This window comes from Crocuta crocuta, unplaced genomic scaffold (assembly GCF_008692635.1).
Source record: "Crocuta crocuta isolate KB4526 unplaced genomic scaffold, BGI_CrCroc_1.0 scaffold1097, whole genome shotgun sequence".
NCBI classification, from domain to species: Eukaryota; Metazoa; Chordata; class Mammalia; order Carnivora; family Hyaenidae; genus Crocuta; species Crocuta crocuta.
The window spans coordinates 168,945-182,289 of NW_027532638.1; the positions used below are offsets into that span (position 1 = coordinate 168,945).

Below are 13,345 nucleotides of genomic sequence, written 5' to 3' on the forward strand. Positions count from 1 at the left end.
GAGGTCTGTCCCCTCCTCTCCGCAGCTCCGACGGGGGCCCTAACCTGCCCGCACCCGCCGCCGCTCGCAGGGCCCCACGTCAGCTCCAGGCGCCAGCCAGGGTGAAATTGTTTCTGTTTTCTCCATCCTTCCCCCTCTCTCCTCGTTTTCTACCTGCTGACTGTCCTTGCCCTCCCCTCTGCCCGCATGTTCTCCAAAAATCCACTTAGGTTTGCGGCCCTTCTCCCTGGAGCCATCGCGGGCTCCCTTCGACCGGCGTCCGTGTTTCCTCAACACCCCACCGTCCCCTTCTCATGCCGCCTCCGGTGTCGGTCCCTCGTGTAAGCACCCCTCCCTGCGGGCCGAGGCGGCAAGTCCCCCGGGGGAGGGGCCAGGCCGGACGCCGGCTCACCGGTGGGGTCTGGGTCCGCAGGCCCCGGGCTCGGCCGGGCCCCGGGACTGGCTGAGCGTGTCCCCTTTCCATGCGATGGGACTTCATCGTCCCAGACCCAGGGACGGTTCCTGTCCTCGCCTGCTTCCTGCTCACTCCGTTTCCTCCCATGACCCCACGTCTACACCCGCTAAGAACAAGATTTGCCCCAGACTGCAGCAGAAGCCTCCCCGGAGATGAATGTCCACAACTCTGGTCTTAATGAGGCCGCTCGGTGGCTAAAGGAGGAGGAGAGGCGTCGGACCGCCGCCTTTTGCATGTTTTAGGCAAGAAGTCACTTCAGGGAAGAAAGGCCCCTTTCACCGCACTCCTGCCGGGTCCCCCTGAAGCGCGCAGATGCCCCGCTTCGATCCCTACCGGCCGTGAGGAGCCCGCGCGCCCGAGGCCTCCCCCGGAGCGCACCAGCCGTGCGTCTGAAGATTTCGGAGTGCGGCACCCGAAGCAGGGACTTGGGCGGTGGGTGCTCGGGTCTCCTCTCCGACGGCCCAGGAAGGGGACACGGGCTCCCGGACTGTGCCCTCGCCGGGCCCCCGCTCAGGCCCCCCGGGCCCCCAGCCAGCTCGCCTGCGGGCGGAGGCACCCCCAGACGTGCTGTCTGCTAAACGGGGGGCCGCTGCTGCTCAAGTCAGGGGCCCTCCCTGGACCCCCGCCCCCCCCGCCCCCGGGTCCAGGCCATTGGGATTCCTTTTCCCTTTGGCGTCGGAACATGTGACTGAACTAGTGCGTTCATCTCTGGCTCGCGTCGTCGAGGAGTGAGCAACGTGCGGGGCTTTCCCAGCGCAGGGTTAAGGGTCTCCTTGGGGGGGACCCTCTCCTCCTCGGCGCCGGGTCTTGGCAGCTGAATGGCCCTCGGAGGGTTTGCACCCTCTGTCCCGAGGAGTTCCTACCCACTCTGTGCGAACTGCGAGCTGCACCGGTTCTCGGCCTGAGGAAAATTCCCAGCCCAGCTTTCCAGAAAGAGCCAGCCTGCAAAACTCGCTCTGCAAGGGGACCCGCAAAACCCCGGCATTTACAGGGAGAGTGGCGTGTTGTGGGGTTCGGTCGTCCCCGGGTTGGGGTGGTGCGGCCTGTCTGGTTGCGCGGCGCTTTGTTGAGCTTCGACATATGTGTCCACCAGGGGGCGCGCCGTCCTCGCAGAGCTTCTTCACCGAATCCGTCGTTCCAGGAGGCAGCCTGGTCCGGCGGCCCCCCACCCACAGGCTCCGGATCCCGGGAAGGCACCCGGAACGCGCGCACGCCCCCGACGAAAGTACCGCTGCGCGCGGGAGGCCCCGGAGTCGCTGCCGCAGGTGCCACGTCCCGACGCTACTAGGGTCTGTCCCGGACGCGCCCCAAGACCCGCATTCCCTGAGCCACGTGTGTTCCCGGGCCTCCTGCGCCCGCTTTGCGTCAGCGCTCCCGAGGGGTCCTGGGGCCGCAGGGACCCTCCTCCGCCCCGGCCCCGNGGAAATACGGAGGTAAAGGCCGGAGGTGGGGGGGGGAGGTTCCTGACGTTTGGAAGCCGGTGTTTTCCAGTAAGACTCTGGGTAGGAGGTGTGCACAGGTGACGACCATCCCCGACTCCATCCCGGAGGAGGAAGAGCCATCTACGCTTACAGGTCAGGGGACTCGCGCGGGGCTTGGGCAAGAACTAGTCTATTAACCAATTAGGGAAAGATGGCTATGGTCGGGCCCCATGGTGTAATGGTCAGCACTCTGGACTCTGAATCCAGCGATCCGAGTTCAAATCTCGGTGGGACCTTACCTTCGTGTTTTTAATTTGATTCCCACCTTTCTGTAAACTACCAATTCACTATCTTTTCCAAACCGTTTCTATTCCGTCCCATTCTATTTCATTTAATCTGCAGACACATAACTTAAACGGGAGGTGGGGAGTCCCGTCCCTTCATTAAGTTCCAGTATAATTTTATTTTTCATATCTTGTACCTATGAAAAATTATGTATTTACTGTTTGATTGCTATTACATTCAATGACTACTCAAACAAGAAGAACATTTAAAGTAGAGAGACTCACAAACAATTGAAATAACTAAAAATCATATCTCAATTTTATATATTTTTGTTTTGGACTAGTATAATGGGGTAATTAATCACAGCCTTTAAGCATAAAATGCAAATATTGGGATAAAATTCTGTGACAGATATAGAACAGAAATATTTTTAAAAGAGAAAGAAGAATTCATGAACGCTTTTTTCAACACTTTAAAAGCATGCTGTATTTTTAAAATTAAGGTATAAATAATATATAACATTCTATTAGTTTCAGGTTTATTTTAGATTGCACATATAAATGAGATCATAAGGCATTTGTCTTTCTCTGTCTTACTTATTTCACCATGTATATTTTTAGAGAACCCTAGTTCATGTCAGATTGTTAGGGCTTTTAGTTTCCAGTGAACAAGATTCAATCACTGATTGGATTCTTTCTTACTATCCAAATGTTACCATATGCTAGAAGTTACATTCTTTGGAGTGATTTAAATTTATGAGGAAACATTTTAGAAGACTGCTAGGAAACAATGTTTGAGAGCACAAAAATACTGTGGCAGTTCATTACGACCGTAAAGAATTAAAATTGCTTGAAGACATTGTTCTTGGTTCAAACAATGAAGTGATTGACCGAAGCAGCCCCCTTACATCATCTCAGAATGGTTCATTTCTAATTTTCAGGTGGATTTTTTCCTTCTATTTGTATATATTTGAGTTAAGGTGTTTTATTATGTTTTTGTAAACTTTTATTTAAGAGTATTGTTTTAAGTCTTCGTTGCTCTAAATATGTATTAGTTTCCAAGTAAATTTTTTTCTGAATTATCTTATTAATTGCAACCACCTGTTTTATTAATTTATATTTTGTATCTAAATCACGAGTCTATCCAGAACTTGATTTTTAACATAATTGAGTGTAAATGTCCATCTTTGTTTTCTTCCATAGGTCAAGTTACTTATGCCATCACAATTTGTTTTAAAATCACCTTCACTTGCTGAATGGAAATGTTAGCTTTGTTGTATGTTAATTGCCTTGTATCCATTTTTAAATTTATCTATTTCCTTTTCTATATACTTCTGACAATGCTAAAATTTTTCTGATTAGATTTTCTTTTAATACATTTTGATTCCCTTAGAGCACTCTTCCCTTTCGGTTATTTGAAATCACCAGATACAGGGGAATCGGAAGATAAAGGGAGGGGCTGGAGATTCCAGTAATGTTGCATTTTTAAGAGTCTTCCCTTTTCTCCATTAATAAATATCTATCATCAATGTGAATTCATGGAATCTCCTCCTTCCCCATGGTTTATGCTTCATTATTGCCCTTCGCTACATTGGTGTCAAATTAACCCAGGTGTAGCTGGGGCAGGGGGAGCCCCTTCATGCTGTTTTCTGTGTCCTTGTAACAAACCGCCAAGCGTGTGTTTAGGCACTTCCTCACTTTGTGACGCAACAAATCGTTCCAGACTCGCTGGCATGTCTCCTGCCCCAGCCCCAAGGTCAGCTGTTCTCAGAGATGCCCGCTGTCTCCCAGCAGGGAAAAGTCCTAGACACCAATGTCTGGGAGCTTCGTACGAAGACCTTCTGTGATGTCCTAGCCCTTTTAATGGAAAGATCTAGGGAATGATTTAATATTAATTTCTGAAAATGTAGAACATTCACAAATGCAGCTTTTGAAAGGTAAAGGCTTACCAATTCTTCACTCAATTTTACATAAGCAGCTTCACTGGTTATCGGTGCATAATACTGTATGTGTATGTCTTCCTAACTCCCGTCTTTCTTAAAAAAAAAAAAAATTGGTCGCATAGGGTAATACTCATCTGTGCTGTTCCCTCCTCCCCTCCTTAATATCTCCTGGAAGTCTCTCGCATCTTTTTCGTAGCTGCATAGCGCTTCTCCTTTGAGTCTGTATGACACAGTTTATTCAACCAGTCTCCCGTGTCTGGACATTTGAACTGAAAGTGCCTTTAGGGGTCAAACAAGCAAAATAAATGGAAGATGATTGGTCTTGCGGAACAGGAACAGCTTCACCTCTAAACTGAGGGAACAAAACTGTCTACTGTATGGACATTGTTACTCATATTTTTCCTTTTGATGTCTGGCTCTGTGGACTCCCATCGTTCAGAAGAGGCTACATTCTCTCGTCACCATCTAGGCACACGTCAGAAGGTATTTTGATTAGTAATTTTCCCTCAGTGTTTTCTGCAAGTACATCAGAAAGATACTACTTTTCTGCCTCGTTTGTCCATGGAACTTGGTGTGCGTTTGGAATGTTTTATGTTAATGTATTCCGATGTTCTGCCATTTCACATCTAACTTCTTTGCTTCTTGTCTTTCTCCTAACATTCTCATGAATCTAGTTTGTGTGCCTGCGGACAAGGAGAGCCTATGAAGATATCTTCCCAGGCCAGGCGCGTAAGATTGCTTTAGAGAAGAATTCGCCGCCGCCCATTACCATGGACTTGAAATGACTGTCATCAAATCGTGCACAGGACTAGACGAAGCAGTGACAGAAGCAGAGAAAGAGCACCCAAGTGAAAAGGCAGGTTTACAGTAACCACCGGCCTCCGGCAAACGTGAGTTTCTCTTTCGGGTGGAAGAAAACGTGCACGAAAACACAGCCACGTGCCGCCTCAGGTGCGCGCTGCCGGGGACGATGCGCTCCCGCGTCGGAAGCAAACATGCAACGTGTCGCCCTCCTTTCCCTCTTCGAGAGGTAAGATTTGCCTCTACTTTGAAATGAGCAACAAGGCAATCATGCAACCACTTGCAGGAGAAAGGACGAGCACCCCACGCGTTTCTAGAAATCCTGTACGTGTCAGAGGTGAATACTTTTAAGTCGAATGCACTGGTTTCTCAGTCAAAAAGACGGCCTAGCAGAGGATGGTTTCGATCCATCGACCTCTGGGTTATGGGCCCAGCACGCTTCCGCTGCGCCACTCTGCTCCGCCGGCGGTGTCTGGGTCCTACTTTTTATCATGCCCGGAAGCAGCCGCTCTGCCAGCCTGGCCTCCACCTCCCTCGGGTCCCCTGCTCCCAACTCGGCCGCTGCCAGACCGTCTCCTCTGCGAAGCAGGTGGCGCAGCGCCCCGAGCTGCTTACTCTCCAGCCGGAGCTGCTCCGGGCTCAGCCGCCTGCTGGGGGGGCCGTGGGGGGGGGGGCCCGCCGGNTAAATTAGAGACTATATACTACTACTAACTCCAGACAAATGCACAATTGTGTACGTTTGGGGAATTACTGGATATTGAAGGCTGTAGATACCATGGTTCAGGACAATAGTTTGCCTGCTGTATCAATCATTAAAGGAGACTAAATGCCACCTAGTCCCTGCCCCCACCCCAAAAAATAAATAAATGAACTAGGGTCTGACTCACAGACAGGTCTCCAGCCCTTGGAGGGGTTACAAACAGGGCTGTTACTATTACCGAACTCACAGAGCTAAAAGATCATTAAAACATGACATCAGGCCTTTCATTTAGGGAGGGACAAAACTTATCAAATGACCCGAAGGATGTTTACTGGAAAAAAATTGTCAAGGACAGTTCTGTAAGTGGTATCGACCTGTGAAGTGTGTCTCAGAAACAATCCTTCCAACCACAAGGCTGCTCTCCCAGACCATCAAGCAACTGGAGACTCTCCAGGAAAAGACTAACAGTTAGGTCTCACTCAGAGGCCAAGGTCAGAGGAATTCTATCATCTGTGGGTGTGGATTGATGCTTTTCCTAACTGGGGAAAGGCCTCCCCTACGAGACAGAAAGGGCACAAAAAGCAATACAAGTTCCGTTTTATAAAATAATGCCCAGGTTTGGCTTACCTAAAAATTTACAAATTAATAATGGTAAATGGCTGCCTTGATTCTTTCTCCAGTAGAACTCCTGGCTCTTGGAAAAGTTTTACACCTCAAAATAAAGCAAACTGTCTGCTTATATTCAACAAACTCTAAATAACACCTCACAAGCGTTAGATGTTTTAAAAAATCTTTTTTAAATTATGTTAGGGCCAAACTCTTGGAAACAGAGCCACCATTGATCACTCACTACTCCTGCTTCTCCATCACTTGGGTTATGAGAGGCTCTCTGACATATGTCGTTTATGAAGTCAGGGTCTCTCCTAGATTATTTGACAGGTATGGAAACCATAGACATGATCTTAAGATGCCATCTTCTTGGTCAGTATAACCTTCACTTTGTGTTTTTCTCTGTGTGTCTGATAATGTTTATGCCGCCTCATGCCTGCCAGCCTTCCTGGAAAACCATACTGTGGGCCACTCGACTAACCCTTGGGTGGACTCTAACGGCTGGACCCCTACACCGTCCCTTGTCAGCCTGAGGAAGCCAGAACGGTCATTGTCCCTGCTCCCCAACAGCAGTTACAGGCCCTGATCCAGGAGAGAAATAACTAGGGAAAGGGGCGACATCAGGCAGGAGAGATAAGGGACCTTCAGGGAGGCAGCCTGCAGCTGCAGGTGGGAGGCTGAAGAAGCAGATGGGGGTCTCCCTTTATAAAATCCCTTATGGGTACCCTCTCCCCATTACCAAGGGCATAAAGGGGAATCTAAATGAGACAGGCAATCTAACCATAAGGCAACAGATGCAGGCCCACAGCTGCATCCTAACCACCGTATACCCCTGGGTCAGGGAGCAATTACCTGTGAGTCTGACCACAGACACTCACCCCTTTAAACCAGGAGATGCAATATAGATAAAGGAATGAAATGTCTGACCCCTAAACCCTTCTGGAGGGGCCCGTTCACTGTTATTTTTCCACCCCTACTGCAGTAAAGGTAGCCGAAGTGGGTCCCTAGATTCACTACAGCTGAGTTAAGCCGGCATCTCCAAACTAGGAGTGCATTCCTGACTCATCCGCGCCGTGCAAGCTGACCGTACGGAAGAAGCAATCTGCAACTCCAGAGGCTTCCGGAGACTGCAGCCCTGCACTAGTCACTGTGGGAGCCAACTAATCTACACACAGCAGAAGCCTGAGGAATCGATGGTCTGGTGAAACAAGACTGTCCTTATTTCCTACGGTTCCTCACTGTGATGCACTGTCAGGCCTTGTTTCTCACTATTATTGTGACTCTTGCTCTACTCTTTGCCATAGGATTGGCCGAGGCCACCCTGGCCGGCTGGAAATGTGGTGAGAAATTTCTAACATGGGGAAACAACGGCCATAAGAGACTAGAAACTTAGGTCCCCACAAACCTGATAGTAACACAAAATACCCTAGTCCTACTACCGTGGTTTGGCTTTTCAGAAGCTCAATTATTGGGAAAAACTGTCTTGCCTAAGGAGGAAAAAAGTTTATCATAGTCTCTGTTAAAAACAGGCCTAGGCCAGGATTTTATAACTCAACTGCTCAGAAAACCCAATGGCGGAGGACCTCAGATCACCTTGAGCCGGATCCCCACCACTCGTCTCACTTCTCTCATCTGCGAGAGGCCTGAGATCATGTCAACACAGCCATCAAATGGCAGGTCCCAGGTGGACTGTACTAGCCATGTGGAAGGACAGCCTATATAGTACTTCCCTCAGTCTGGTCAAGGTCATATGTGCTGGAAACTATTCATCCATCTTTCTTCATGAGAGAAGACCCACTCAACGCCTCCCAAGAAACACCGCCTACTGAGAAGACTGAAGGTCCGCCACTGCAGCCAGGTCTCTCCCTCTGCAACCCGGGCTCACACACCAGTGTAAACATGTGTCCGGTGAGCGGATGTGGGGGGCAGGTAGGGAGCCGATTCCCGTCTCTTGTTTCACCAACACCGCGTGGGAGTAGGGGCACCAGCCCTGAATCCAGGCTCTGCCGGGGGCACGCCTGGCACGCCAGCTTTCCACAACTACTTCCCCTCATGTCACCATCCTTTTCCAGCAGCTTTGGATGACTTCTACTTGCAATACTTCTGACAACAAGTTCACGGTGAATTCTGTCAAAGATCTAAGGAAGATACTATACCCATTCTCTACAATCTCTTTCACAAGACAGAAGCAGAGGGAATACTTCCAAACTGACTCAACGAGGCCAGCATCACCCTAACACCAGTATCAGATGAAGACATGGCAGGAAAAGAAAACTACAGACCATCACCTTTATGAACACGGATGCAAAAATCCGCAGCAAAATAACAGGAAATTTAACCCTACAACATATACAAAGAATTATACACCATGACCAAGTGAGATTTATTCCAGGTGTGCAAGGCTGGTTCAAGATCTAAAATCATTTAATGTAATCCATCACACCAACAGGCTGAGAAAGACCACATGATCAGGTCAATAGATGCAGAAAAAGTATTTGACAAAATCCAACTCCCTTTCATGACAGGAACTCTCAGTCAATGTCTCTACCTTCTACTCAGTTTTGCTGTGAACTGGAAACTGCTCTAAAAAAGTCTACTGAAAAATAATAAATGCATGTATAAGTGAAGAAAATGGTTACTGTGTATAGAATTGCACAAAAGGGAGTGAAGTTTTGAATTTCAACCTAGGCAGGGAATAGATTGAGAGCCACTCCTGGGAGCGTGTGGAGAGTGGGGAAGAACGAGATTATTCTGATAGTGGTCCTGGTTTTAGCATAAGGCTCAAAGAATTTAAATACTTAAAAATATCTGGGAGTCGGATGCCTCCTAACCTCAGCACGGTGCTTGTTTTGGATCAAGTTTAAAATGCAGTTGTGGACAATGACTCCGTCTTGGACTCCGACAATGACTGAGTAGAGAGAAGATCCCAGACTTTTAGGAGCCAATGCTGATGAACGCAGGAAACCTAGTTGGGTACCACCAGCCCGTCTCATATGTGGAGGTTCTGTAGTGTAGTGGTTATCACATTTGCTTCGCGTGCAAAAGGCCCCTGGTCCGAAGCCAGGTGGAAACACACCTACCTTGGGGGAGGTTGATCCTTTTCTCCTCCAACAATTCAATGCTATGTTTCACACAGACACTTGTCCCCCTTTCGGACCCAGCCTTGTATCCACATTCATCAGTGGTCTCCAGTGCACAGCCCTGTCCCCTCCTCTCCCAAGTTAGAGTCATGGGGACACACCAAGACAGGTGTCTGCTTCTGTGTGCCCTGTCACCACGCCAGGTGACATTGAAGGGGACCTGGGAGAAGGAGTTGTTTGGGAAAAGAACATAAGCCAGAAAAATATTTCAGGTGGAGAGAAGACCCTCTCACCGAGTTTGTTTTCATAGTTGTTCTCATAGTGTGGTGGTTTCTCGGATGCAACATTCTCCACTCAGTACCTGCCGCTCCCAGGTCTTCTAAAAGTACGTGGTATCATTGACCATCACCTTGGGCTGCGTTCCGCTTTCAGGTGTCCTTTAAAATCCAGTCTTTGGACAAAAAATTGGACTCCCAAAGGGGGCCAGCAGCGTGGCTGGCAAACTACACGCTTGACGTAATGCTCTGCTATTGCTGGTTTGAAATTCTCACTACCTTTTCAACAGAAAGCCCTTTGTTTTCATTTTGCGCTGAGCCCACAGATCACATCACACGTTCTTCTTCCAAAAGCTCACAAAAGGAGCCATCATGCAATTTCTCTGGTCCCTACAGGGAGGAGCAAGAATCTGAGACCGATGCCACTCTCTGCCTGACAACAAATGTCGTGCACCCTCCTGGGGGTGGAGGGGTGCCTTTGCACACTGTACTAAGACACGTCCTGGAATATCAAATGGAAAAGATAAGCTAAAACATTAAAATTTTATTCTAGGATTTGATTTTTTCCCAGCCTTTTATTTTAATCTAAGGACTTCAGGTCCCATTTGCCTCCGCTCTCTCGTTAGGCTTCTTTGTTCTGTTGTGTTGTGTTCTGTTTTGGTTTGTTTCATCAGCAGTCATTCTTGTTACTCTTCCAAGATTCCATCACGTTACTGTACTTTTCAAAATATTCTGTGGTGTCCTAGAATCCACAATCACATGAGGAGGGATGCGTATCACAGCTCTCAATTTATGCAATACGCACATTTTGTCTCTTTTTCTTGCCTTCTTTGTGAATTACATTAAAAGTAAACTGTTCAGGGAGACCACAGGCTTCTCAGGAAATGTGGAGAGTAGCTATTGAAGTTTAAAACTAGAAAATTATAGCTCACATCTAGCACATAGCATAGCTTTGCTAATTCATGGTGAATGATTTTCTTCTACAAAGTGCCTCAGACATGGAGTCTACTTGTCTGAGGCTTCCATCAGGTATAAACCAAGTTTTGTTTTGTTTATTTTTTACCCATTGCCTGTATTTGCCTTGACCAATTTCACTTTATAAAACCCTCAAAGAGAAAGGCCCCGCTGGGATTCGAACCCAGGATCTCCTGTTTACTAGACAGGCGCTTTAACCAACTAAGCCACGGAGCCTGACAGTCTGTCTTCCTTTGTCACATATTCTTTTATGAAACTTGACACTTTAATGTGTGTATTTTGGCAATTGCTTTAGGATTTCACAGGAAGATGAACTCAGCCCCCCGACAGAACCCAAGAGCCATGCTCTAGTCGTGGAACGAGAGGCGTGTTGAGAAGACCCTTTTCCTCAGGAAACCGGCTTGCTGGGCTCTGAGAACCATCCCATCTAGACTCCGGTGGGCACAAGACGCTTCCTGATTAGGACTCAGCCATGCTGCCTGGGAATTCTTCTCCTGGACCCTTGGCTCCGCCCTCTGGATCATCCATCCTGTTAAGAAAAATTTTCTCTTACTTGCAGCTGAAGACAGTCTTCTTAGCTGACCTCCTCCCCGTAGTCTGGAAAGTTCCAGGCCCTCTCTTCATTTTCATTTTCTTTTCATTTTCCCAGGGCCTCTATCCCTTTAGTTCAAGATGTCCATGTCGCACCACCCTGCTCTTTAAAAACCTGTGATTCCGTGAACATTGTTGGACTTCACTCCTTTACATTGGGAGTTGGCAAGCTGTGATCCGTGGGACAGATCTGGCCAGCTACCTGTTTGTATAAAGTTTTATTGGAACACGGCCACACATACTCTTTTCACGTTATCTGCGGCTGCTTTCCTGCTACAACAGCAGACTGGAGTAGCTTCAACAGAAACTGTACGGGCCACAAAGCTGGAAATATTTACCATGTGTAATGAAGAAAAAGTTGACCACCTCTGTATTAAAGCCACATTCGCAAATCTCATGAAAATAAGCCTTGTTTACCGTGTAAACCTTGTTTACTGTGGCTTCCAAGTGAGCTGTTGTAGCATCACGCCCTTAAGAACTGTGGATGGTGGACGGGGCGTGCAGGGCAAGTCCTTAAGATGCTCAGGCTTTTCTGTTTAGATACTGCCTTCACTCCCTTTGAAGTGCCAACTGCAGATTCTATAGTCATGCCTTTGGCTTCAGCTTGAGACCACATTTTCTGACAGTGCTCTGCATTTAATTCTTGCCTGAAAGTCATTTCTTATCTTCAGCATCGATTTTCATCTGGAGCAGCTGGGAATAATAAACAGCTTGTCCTTCAAGCCCTCTGAGTTCTGGCTCATTTGTATTGAACTGTTCTCGCCTTCACTTCAACCTCTCGTCTCACATTTTACTACGAACAGCCACAAAAGTGAAGCAACACCTTCACAATTCCATCTGGAAATCTCTTTAGCTAAGTTGGGCAGCTCAGTAGGATTGTTTTCTACAATCCATATTACTGCCGGCCATCGCGTTTCTAAATCCTCTACTGTTTCACTGAGAATCCCTTTACCTCCAGGTTCAGGTAATAATTTCCTCAGAACGCACTTGTTCCTCCTGTGGCTTACCCGGCGCTTTGTTGGGCGGGGGTTCCAAGCCTAAGTTTACACCTTGGTGTGAACTCCACCTCATACCCCTTAAATTAGGATGTCTCCGGAGAGCAGGTGGGAACTATTTCCAGTGCTTTATAAGCAGCTTACTTTTTCCCAGTGGCTCTTTCTGGAGCCTCCTGGAGTTTTAACCCCATCTGAGTGTGAATCAACACCTGACCGAAGGTCCCAGGGTAGGGCCCGGCCGCCAGCCCCGGAGCCCTCTCTGTGCGCGGCCCTCTCCTCTCCAGGGTCCTCGCCCCTGTATCCTGACCGCTTCGGCCTCCCTGAAATGCTATGTTGTGTCCCAGTGGGGGTACCTGCCTGGCTCCGAATTCGTAGAAGCTGCCTCTAGGCAATACGCTAAAACCTTCATAAGACTCGCCTCTTCCATCCCCTTCTGTCAAGGATTGAGGTCCCGCACTGACCGCAAATGTCAGAAACCAGCGATGACATCTTTCCGGCTAGCGTCCGTGCTGCCCACAGGGCAGAGCGGCTCCTACAGCCGTGAGCCCTTCACAGGCAGGAGCGGAGCCCGCGTCCCTGTTGGCAGTGGTCTTTTTCAGCAGCGTCAGGATTTCAAGTCCCATACACGGCACTGCGTGTACACACGTCCTGTTCGGACGTTGCTGAAGTATGTTTTTACAACTCTTTGCTCACCCACTGCCGAGTAATGAAAATCGAAGTGTCCTCCCATCTCACAAGCCCACGAACAATGCTGTGACTCACTGCCTTCCGCGTGGGCCTTCCCCTCCGGTGCAGGATGGGGGGGGCCTGGGGGGGGGGCACGTCCTGCCCTTGAATAAATTCCAGAAGGACGCCCTCAGTTTATCCGGGCGGGATGGGAGGGCTCTTCTCTTCCTGCTCGTACAACAACGTGAGGTTAACGAGCTCGCCCTGGGACTTGGAAATCCCTGGACACAGAGGCAGTTCGCATTCGTGACTTTGCTTTTAATGGCAAGGGGCTGTAACTGCCAGCCCAGTGTCCCCGAAGGGGCAGAGGGTGGGACCCTGCCCCGCAACTCCGGCATAGAGCGGACCGCCCCACGTTGGGTGGGGAGAGGGGAGGGGGAGGTCTGGGGCAAGGGCCACCAGCGCGGGAAAACGCCTGTCTGTCTCTTAAGCAAGAGTGCAGACGGCGGGGAGCAGAGGGAGCAGGGGCAGTGTGGCGGGGTGGGGGGTGG

General features: G+C 49.0%; 1 long non-coding RNA gene and 3 other non-coding genes across 4 annotated transcripts; 2 read left to right on the forward strand and 2 right to left on the reverse strand.

Annotated features, from left to right (window-relative positions):
• Positions 1–1,933: 1,933 nt before the first annotated feature.
• LOC144245271 (uncharacterized) lies at positions 1,934–11,855 on the forward strand. The gene is made up of 3 exons (XR_013339220.1): positions 1,934–2,028; positions 4,777–5,132; positions 10,838–11,855. It is a non-coding gene; the product is annotated as an uncharacterized LOC144245271 (long non-coding RNA).
• On the forward strand, positions 2,100–2,171 carry TRNAQ-CUG (transfer RNA glutamine (anticodon CUG)). Its single transcript has one exon. It is a non-coding gene; the product is annotated as a tRNA-Gln (tRNA).
• Positions 5,291–5,362, reverse strand: TRNAM-CAU (transfer RNA methionine (anticodon CAU)). The gene has a single exon. It is a non-coding gene; the product is annotated as a tRNA-Met (tRNA).
• TRNAT-AGU (transfer RNA threonine (anticodon AGU)) lies at positions 10,685–10,758 on the reverse strand. Its single transcript has one exon. It is a non-coding gene; the product is annotated as a tRNA-Thr (tRNA).
• Positions 11,856–13,345: the final 1,490 nt, after the last annotated feature.